This window comes from Aedes albopictus, chromosome 2, assembly GCF_035046485.1.
Source record: "Aedes albopictus strain Foshan chromosome 2, AalbF5, whole genome shotgun sequence".
NCBI lineage: Eukaryota > Metazoa > Arthropoda > Insecta > Diptera > Culicidae > Aedes > Aedes albopictus.
In genome coordinates, this window is record NC_085137.1 from 37,871,748 (window position 1) to 37,881,045 (window position 9,298).

At 42.9% G+C, this 9,298-nt stretch overlaps 1 long non-coding RNA gene across 1 annotated transcript; it reads left to right on the forward strand.

The window, feature by feature from the left end:
- The first annotated feature begins 2,918 nt into the window (after positions 1-2,918).
- LOC109403992 (uncharacterized) lies at positions 2,919-7,242 on the forward strand. Its single transcript, XR_009998160.1, has 5 exons — positions 2,919-3,321; positions 3,387-3,440; positions 3,572-4,117; positions 4,181-4,880; positions 6,694-7,242. It is a non-coding gene; the product is annotated as an uncharacterized LOC109403992 (long non-coding RNA).
- Positions 7,243-9,298: the final 2,056 nt, after the last annotated feature.

The window sequence follows — 9,298 nt, forward strand, 5'->3', positions numbered from 1 at the left end:
TCCACTCTTCCCGATGTTCAAGTAGGTTTGAACGATCTAATAAGGTTCATCTGGTCCTCCAGAATTGCATGGTGATGCATGAAATTTACGTTGGAAACAGTTCACTTCTGGGGTTGTTCCAGATGTCCCAGAAGATTGGATATAATAAGGTTCACCAGGTCCTCCCGAATTGCATGATGATATCCCAGAAAATTGGATATAATAAGGTTCACCAGGTCCTCCTGAATTGCATAGTGATGCAAGAGTTATACTTTTGAAACAGTTTACTTCTGGAGCTGTTCCAAATGTCCCAGAATATTTGATCTAATAAGTTTCACCAGGTCCTCCCGTATTGCATGGTGATGCAAGAAACTTACTTTTAAAAAAGTTCACTTCTGGAGCTGTTCCAGAAGTCCCAAACGATTTGATCTGAAAAGGTTCACCATGTCCTCCCGAAATGCATGGTGAAGCGAGAATCTTACTTTCGAAACACTTCACATCTGAAGCTGCTCCTAGAGGATTTGATTTAATAAGGTTCACCAGTTCCTCCCGAATTGCATAGTGATGCAAGAAACTTACTTTTCAAACAGTTCACTTCTAGAGCTGTTCAAGTGGTCCAAGAATGCCCGTTTAGCTGCCGGCTTAGGGATGAATGGTTGAGGGGTTTAAACCCTAATCCGCTCTAAAATTGTGCTCATTCTGCGAATGGAGTGACGTGAGAAATGTCGGAGTCGTATATCGAGATGAGGAATCCGCTCTCGAATGAAGTGACTCGCCGTGTAAATCAAATGGAGAGTCATCTCATTCGAGGCGAGATTTCTCACCTCGATATACGACTCCGACTTTTCTCACGTCACTCCATTCGCAGAATGAGCACAAATCTCTTTTCTGGCTTTTTGTCGAAGTCGAGAGAACAAAAGTATCCTAAACGGGCAGTGGCAATAATTGTGCTCATTCTGCGAATGGAGTGACGTGAGAAAAGTCGGAGTCGTATATCGAGGTGAGAAATCTCGACTCGAATGAGGTGACTCTCCATTTGATTTACACGGCGAGTCACTTCATTCGAGAGTGGATTCCTCATCTCGATATACGACTCCGACTTTTCTCACGTCACTCCATTCGCAGAATGAGCACAAATATTTGTGCTCATTCTGCGAATGGAGTGACGTGAGAAAAGTCGGAGTCGTATATCGAGATGAAGAATCCACTCTCGAATGAAGTGACTCGCCGTGTAAATCAAATGGAGAGTCACCTCATTCGAGTCGAGATTTCTCACGTCGATATACGACTCCGACTTTTCTCACGTCACTCCATTCGCAGAATGAGCACAATTGCCACAAAGGCTGACGGCCTAAACGGGCAGTGGCAACTATATTGCCACCTCAAAAGCTCGAAGAACGTCAAACGGGCAGTGGCAACCGCCACCAGCGTTATTGAGTTAAACGAGCGGTGGCAAATATATTGCCACCTAGATTTTTGAGTTTCTTTCTAATAAAAAATGTTTTGTACATGTAAATCATGTATATATTCATTTCCATAATAGTATGCGTTGACATCTCTTCTAGTTTTCTCGGTCTGATTCGGCCTCATTTCCATAATAGTTTGCGTTAACACCTCGTTTAGTATTCTCGGCCTTATAAAGGGTTAATCGAACTACAAAATCATAATAAATCCTAAAATTCAAGAACTGCGTATTTTGCTTCCTAAAAAACCTTACAGCTAGCGTCACTCATTATCGGCGCCATTCCTTGACGCTCGCAGCTTCCGTTCTTCGAACAGGAAAAAACGCGTGTGCTTTCCGTCGCACGCAAATTTTCCACAAACGCCAATAAAGTTGTAAAACCCTGTGTCCTCTTTCATCCGCTTCGGGGTCACCAGATGGGTGATTTCATGATCGCAGTGCTTGTTTTACCTCAGAATTTGATTGATCGAGATCAGATACCTTGCCAACAGCGAATCCCTGTTCAACCGATTTTGGTAAACTAAATATCACTCCGAGTTGGCCGACTTAAGAGTGGCTGGGCTGGAAGTTGGCTTTACGATGGACACTATTCCGAAGGATTTGGTCAGAAAGCACAACAAGCCTTGTACTGATCAAACGCCTGAAAACGAAAATAATTTTAAACAATTCAATTGAGTCCCGATGAGATATTCTCACCCCCGTTCTCACCTTTAAAACAGCGTTTCCTTATGGTCAAATCACTGACCGCCGTTCTTCCGGAGAACCCTCAGTCGCATACCATCAGTTGCGCTCCCAACCGGTTCGTTTGCGCCGTAACCTACTCCACGAAAGCCGCAACGCTATCCGGATCGAAAATATTCCCAAAACGTAACCAATAAACAACACAAGATAGCAAAAAGCAGAACACTGTAAACAAATAACAAATTGACAAGTCGCTTGACAGTTCGCTCATTTCGCCCGTTCAAGGGGTTAGCCAAAGCAAAGCAATTACAGACAAAAAGAGGGGCTTGCGAAAGTAGGTGCGACCGAAAAAAACGATTACTGCTCCGTCTGTATCTTCGTTTGTGGAATCACTACCTTGCTCCCAAGCACCCTTGCAGGGACTTTCAAGGTTAATCATTCTCTTTGATCGGCAACCCGCAACGATTAAATGTTTCTTTCGACCGGCAACCCGCCACGGCCTCGATTATAACCGGCACCCGCAACGGTTAATTTCCTTTCGACCGGCACCCGCCACGGTCTCAATTGTCTTTTCAATCGGCACTCGCAACGGTTAAATTCCTTTCGACCGGCACCCGCCACGGTCTCAATTGTCCTTTCAACCGGCACCCGCAACGGTTGAATTTCCTTCGACCGGCACCCGCCACGGTCTTTTTGTCTTTTTTTTTTTAACTGGGACCCGCAACAGTTAAATTTGGTTCGACCGGCACCCGCCACGGTCTCATGTGTTCTTTTAACCGGCACCCGCCACCACAGACGAATTTATACAGACGTAAGAGTGCGGTACAAACCACTAAAAATTTTCGGTACCATGTTTTCTTCTTCTTGTTGGGCAGAAGTTTAACGAGGGAGCTAGTTGTTACCATTTTGCGGTTGTTTTTTACGCATTGGCTTACCCCCTTTGCAAGATTTTGACAGTCTTTCGCCGCCTTCGCCGCGTTCACGGCGCATTCGCCGCACAAAGATTTGTTTTGTTTTGTTTACGTTTTGATCTCGGTTTTGATGGTACGCGGTACAAATTATTTGTTTCGATCGTTTCAATGGATGAAATTGTGCAATAAATGAATATTTCATCAAAATCGAAACAAATAATATGTAATATTCAATCCGTTGTCGCGGTTTTGGGAGGATAAACTTTACAAGGACACCAAGACGGTTCGGTAAGTTGAGTATGATTTCTAGTTTGCATCATTATGTGAATCATGCGGAAATGTTTTTGTTGCAGGTTGCAGGTAGCTGGATTCAGCGTACAAAAACTTCAATCAAGTCCTTGGAAATGGTAAGTAGTTAGCAAAGAGGCACCCTTGCTGCTGAAATTGCTACCAGGTTACACCAGTTCTTGCTGTGCAAAAATATTTTATTCAATCAATCCTATTTTATCCTTTTCGTTCGAATATATTTGTTTCACAGGTGGGCTCAGGTTTGAACAACGAGCTGGAAGCGCGTGCCGTGTCCCAGGGCATGGTGGGCCAGAAGGACGCCCGGCGGGCTGCCGGCCTGATAGTGCAGATTGTGCATGAAGGGAAGATAGCCGGGTGGCTGCTGACCGGGGAGCCTAGTACGGGAAAGATGGTCATTGCTCTGAGGATAGCAGGGCACTCGGATTCTTATCGTTGCTTGCTGGGGACACCGGTGAGATCAAACAGGATGTCCGCGATCAGATCAACGACAAGGATGGCGCGAACGATGGAATGGCGCGAACAGAATAAAGCGGAAATCTATCCCGGAGTGTTGCTCATCGACAAGGCCCATATGTTGGATATCGAATGCTTTTCCTTCCTGAACAAGGTTCCTTGGCAAGCGATATGGCCCCGGTCGTAATTATGATCATCAATCGAGACATTACCAAAATCCGTGGAACCAACCGTTGTAGCCCGCCCGGAATCCCAATCGCTCCCAGACGTGCTGGGAGCATCAGAACCTGAATCAAGAGGATGTCGCCCGATGTTCATGGAGGTAAGCGGTTACATATTAATTAAGGTTTTCGAAAAGTGGTCAATATGAAGGGTATATTTTCAGGTATAGGAAAAGATCGATCGCTGTTTCGATTTCTATCTGCAGAAAAAGTTAAACCGTTACAACGGCCTGCGGGCTTAAGAGGAAACGAATTTCTCGGAAGAGGCCATGCTGATAATGAGCGCTTCCAGATCTACGGCCGGAAGGTTGACTATCTGGAGAAGATAATTTTGCACATGGATCAAGATCAGAAATGGAGAGATGAAGGCCAGGGAGAAGCCGACGGTGGCCAGGATGCGTGCTGTCCGTTTCCAACCCCAGTCGTTGTCCGATTGTTTCGAGGATTTGGAATTTTCTGTGGTATAGAGTAAGAAGGCACCGATCAAGTCCTTGGTTAGAGGGGTAGACAAAGGGGCTGTCGATCAGCGGAACAAGTTTAAGCAGGAGTGTAATGAGTTGAGGACAATGTCCAATAAGCAAAGAAAACAGGAAATCTTGAATTTCGAGACGGTGCAAATATTCCGCCGATCATGTCCAGTCATACCGCTGCTAGGAAGAATCAGATTCTGGACTTGGAATCTGGAGAAACAATCGGAACTCGATATGACTTTCAGATTCATTTGAATTTCATCGATGTCGCTGATATCACAACATGAGGAAATTCTTCCAGCTTTGTGACGTCGTCGATTATCTGTTCAAGCAAGCGAGGACATGGCAAGCGTAAGGACATCCTCATCGGCATCGATTTTCCAGTTAAAAACACGTGAGTACAATATCTACAGTATATTTTGTGGCAGATACCACGAAGTTACTCTACTTCCTGCAGGATCCCATGGGATGTCATGGTAAGGTACACCGGGGCAAGTTGAAACGGGTGGAGCAAGATGAAACACGAAGTTTTGAACCTGATTTCAATACAATTTGTAAAACATACTTTTATTATTGAATGAAAAACTATGTGTTATCATGACATACAAATTGTTTATCATGATTAGATAACATCACGTTAACCAACTGTTTCATCTTACCCCACCCGTTTCAACTTGCCCCGGTGTACCTTACTTTTCTTTACGAAACGATCCGGAAATCAAATCACGTCTGCAAAAGATGTGGATCAAACCTATGGCATGCCACGCAGTGCTCAATGTGGTGCAATTTTCAAATGCAAAACAGCACCCATTAGCACTTTAGCCCCAATTTATTTACAACTGATTAGTACTTGTGAGCCATGTATTTACTGTTTATGGTCGCATAACTGTCCCATGCAAATTGGGAACCCTGCAAATATGGGACTGATATACGATCATAGGCAGTATATATGAGCTTCCCATAGTTTCACATAACTGATTTGTAGATGACCTCTTGGCGAACAGCATATGCTGTATCTAGTTCGGCATGAGCAGCGTGGTTACTTGGGTATAGGCTCTCAGAACAAGTAATGATAAGTAGATTTTTAAATAATGGTTACATAACAGAACGTCATTGATCTAGAAACAGCAGTGCGCAACGGATCTACTGTTTTACTAAAAGGAACACAGAGCGACCCTTCAGATCGGACGGCTAGACCAACGGTATTAGAAACTTACTTTTTATTAAGTCCAGAGTTTGCAACATCGTCGTGTTACACAGTAGACGTATCGCTCAGCGGAGAGAAAGCGCAGATAGGCCTCTGGCCCGGATGCGTTGAGATAACAGAATAACAAAATCAATACTGATCAAATGTCTAAATTACAAATTACAAAAAAGTTCTTTCATTTACAGTTTTTAATAGGCGAAACTAGATTCATTTCCTCATTTTTTGGTTTTTGATTTTTTTTTATTAAATTAACGAAGCAATATTTTCAAAATCGTTTTCCATGCACATATGGAGGAACGATTTTAAAAGTGTAAATTTACTAAAGTTGATATATTTTGCATTGTATTTGCCTGTTTTTTTTTTTCAAAATTTTTAGCACCAATTAAGAGTTAAATTTTGTCTTTCAAACATTCAAAAAAGGAAAAAAAAATCACCATAGTTATTAATTATGTTCAACCAAAGAATAGTTAGTAATTTGGTTCCGTGAGGTGCCCTAATTTCGAGCGGGTCCAAATTTCGCTCACTGATAACATTTAGAGATCATAATCATAGAACTAATTGTTGAATTGTCCAAATTTCACTTTATATAGGGAATCGCGCCACTTGCGGTGGCTTCTATATTCGTCTGTTTTCCACTATAACTCAGTCAAATTTGAACCAATTGACACAACTGTTGGAATGTGGTGTGATAGGTATAGTATCTATCCGTGTACAACATTTCAAGTCAATTGGTTCAAAATTGACTGAGTTATAGTGGCAAATAGACGAATATAGAAGCCACCGCCCAAGTGGCGCGATACCCTAGTATAGCTGAAGTGAAATTTGGACAATTCAACAATAGTTTTATGATTATGATCTCTAAACGTTATCAGTGAGCGAAATTTGGACCCGCGCGAAATTAGAGCACCCCACGGTACTTATTGTATCAGAAAGTTTTCACTTAAATATACAAAACAAACCACCACGCGTATCCGTTGATTATTTTTTAAACCCTTTTTAGGTACTCCCGTCAACCATGGTTTGGTCAACGCTATCTGGAGGATCTCTGCCGATGCAACGTCAACGCCTTGTAATAGTAAATGCTTATGGCTTTCAATTGCATACATATCAATAAAATTACTGAGGTGGGTGGGGTGTTTCTGTGATCTCTATATAATCCATCCGAAAATTCGCCAGGAGTCTAAACGCAAAACCAACATCTAAGTGGATCTACAATAGTGGTCTGAATTTGTTGCTCAGAAATTTCACCATGTCCTGCGAGGTGACGCAAATCGCTTGAAACTTATGGAACTATTCTTGTGGTCCTTACGATATTCTTCCAATTGATCTGAATTTTTCGCTCAGAAGGTTCATCATGTCTTCCTAGGTTGCGAGGTGACGCGATACGCTCAGAACTTATTGAGTTATTCTAATGAATTTTGAGATATTCTTCCATTTGATTTAGATGCATTCCTCACGTTTTCCTAAAATTCATTGTGATGCAAAACATTACACGTCACTCCAAGAAGCTTTGTTCTAGCTAGATTCACCAAGTCCTCCTAATGCATGGAGATGCAAGACATCATGCTTCACTCAAAGAAGCTTTGTTCTAATTTAGTTCACCACTCCTAAAATGCATAGTGATGCTAGACATCATGCTCCACTCGAAGAAGCTTTGTTCTAGCTAGGTTCACCAAGTCCTCCTAAAATGCATGGTGATGCAAGACATCATGCTCCACTCAAAGAAGCTTTGTTCTAGCTAGGTTCACCAAGTCCTCCTAAAATGCATGGTGATGCAAGACATCATGCTCCACTCAAAGAAGCTTTGTTCTAGCTAGGTTCACCAAGTCCTCCTAAAATGCATGGTGATGCAATACATCATGCTCCACTCAAAGAAGCTTTGTTCTAGCTAGGTTCACCAAGTCCTCCTAAAATGCATGATGATGCAATACATCATGCTCCACTCAAAGAAGCTTTGTTCTAGCTAGGTTCACCAAGTCCTCCTAAAATGCATGGTGATGCAAGACATCATGCTCCACTCAAAGAAGCTTTGTTCTAGCTAGGTTCACCAAGTCCTCCTAAAATGCATGGTGATGCAATACATCATGCTCCACCTAGGGGCAAGACGCTGTGAAAACGAGAGCAACTCTGAGGATTTCTGAGTTACTCTTTTTATCAATGATCGACGAAATTGGTCGAAAGACATCCCCAAAACTGCAATTTTCATTCAGCACACGCAACACTTTGCAGTTTGACATTGGTGCCAGATCACACTTTGGTAGAAATGGGAGACAATCTGAGGAACTGTGAGGAATTCTGAACAACATTTCGAGCACCGATTTTCTCCCGTTAGATCTGTCCTGCCCCTAGTGCTCCACTCAAAGAAGCTTTGTTCTAGCTAGGTTCACCAAGTCCTCCTAAAATGCATGGTGATGCAATACATCATGCTCCACTCGAAGAAGCTTTGTTCTAGCTAGGTTCACCAAGTCCTCCTAAAATGCATGGTGATGCAATACATCATGCTCCACTCAAAGAAGCTTTGTTCTAGCTAGGTTCACCAAGTCCTCCTAAAATGCATGGTGATGCAATACATCATGCTCCACTCAAAGAAGCTTTGTTCTAGCTAGGTTCACCAAGCCCTCCTAAAATGCATGGTGATGCAATACATCATGCTCCACTCGAAGAAGCTTTGTTCTAGCTAGGTTCACCAAGTCCTCCTAAAATGCATGGTGATGCAATACATCATGCTCCACCTAGGGGCAAGACGCTGTGAAAACGAGAGCAACTCTGAGGATTTCTGAGTTACTCTTTTTATCAATGATCGACGAAATTGGTCGAAAGACATCCCCAAAACTGCAATTTCCATTCAGCACACGCAACACTTTGCAGTTTGACATTGGTGCCAGATCACACTTTGGTAGAAATGGGAGACAATCTGAGGAACTGTGAGGAATTCTGAACAACATTTCGAGCACCGATTTTCTCCCGTTAGATCTGTCCTGCCCCTAGTGCTCCACTCAAAGAAGCTTTGTTCTAGCTAGGTTCACCAAGTCCTCCTAAAATGCATGGTGATGCAATACATCATGCTCCACTCAAAGAAGCTTTGTTCTAGCTAGGTTCACCAAGTCCTCCTAAAATGCATGGTGATGCAATACATCATGCTCCACTCAAAGAAGCTTTGTTCTAGCTAGGTTCACCAAGTCCTCCTAAAATGCATGGTGATGCAATACATCATGCTCCACTCAAAGAAGCTTTGTTCTAGCTAGGTTCACCAAGTCCTCCTAAAATGCATGGTGATGCAATACATCATGCTCCACTCGAAGAAGCTTTGTTCTAGCTAGGTTCACCAAGTCCTCCTAAAATGCATGGTGATGCAAGACATCATGCTCCACTCGAAGAAGCTTTGTTCTAGCTAGGTTCACCAAGCCCTCCTAAAATGCATGGTGATGCAAGACATCATGCTCCACTCAAAGAAGCTTTGTTCTAGCTAGGTTCACCAAGTCCTCCTAAAATGCATGGTGATGCAATACATCATGCTCCACTCAAAGAAGCTTTGTTCTAGCTAGGTTCAACAAGTCCTCCTAAAATGCATGGTGATGCAATACATCATGCTCCACTCAAAGAAG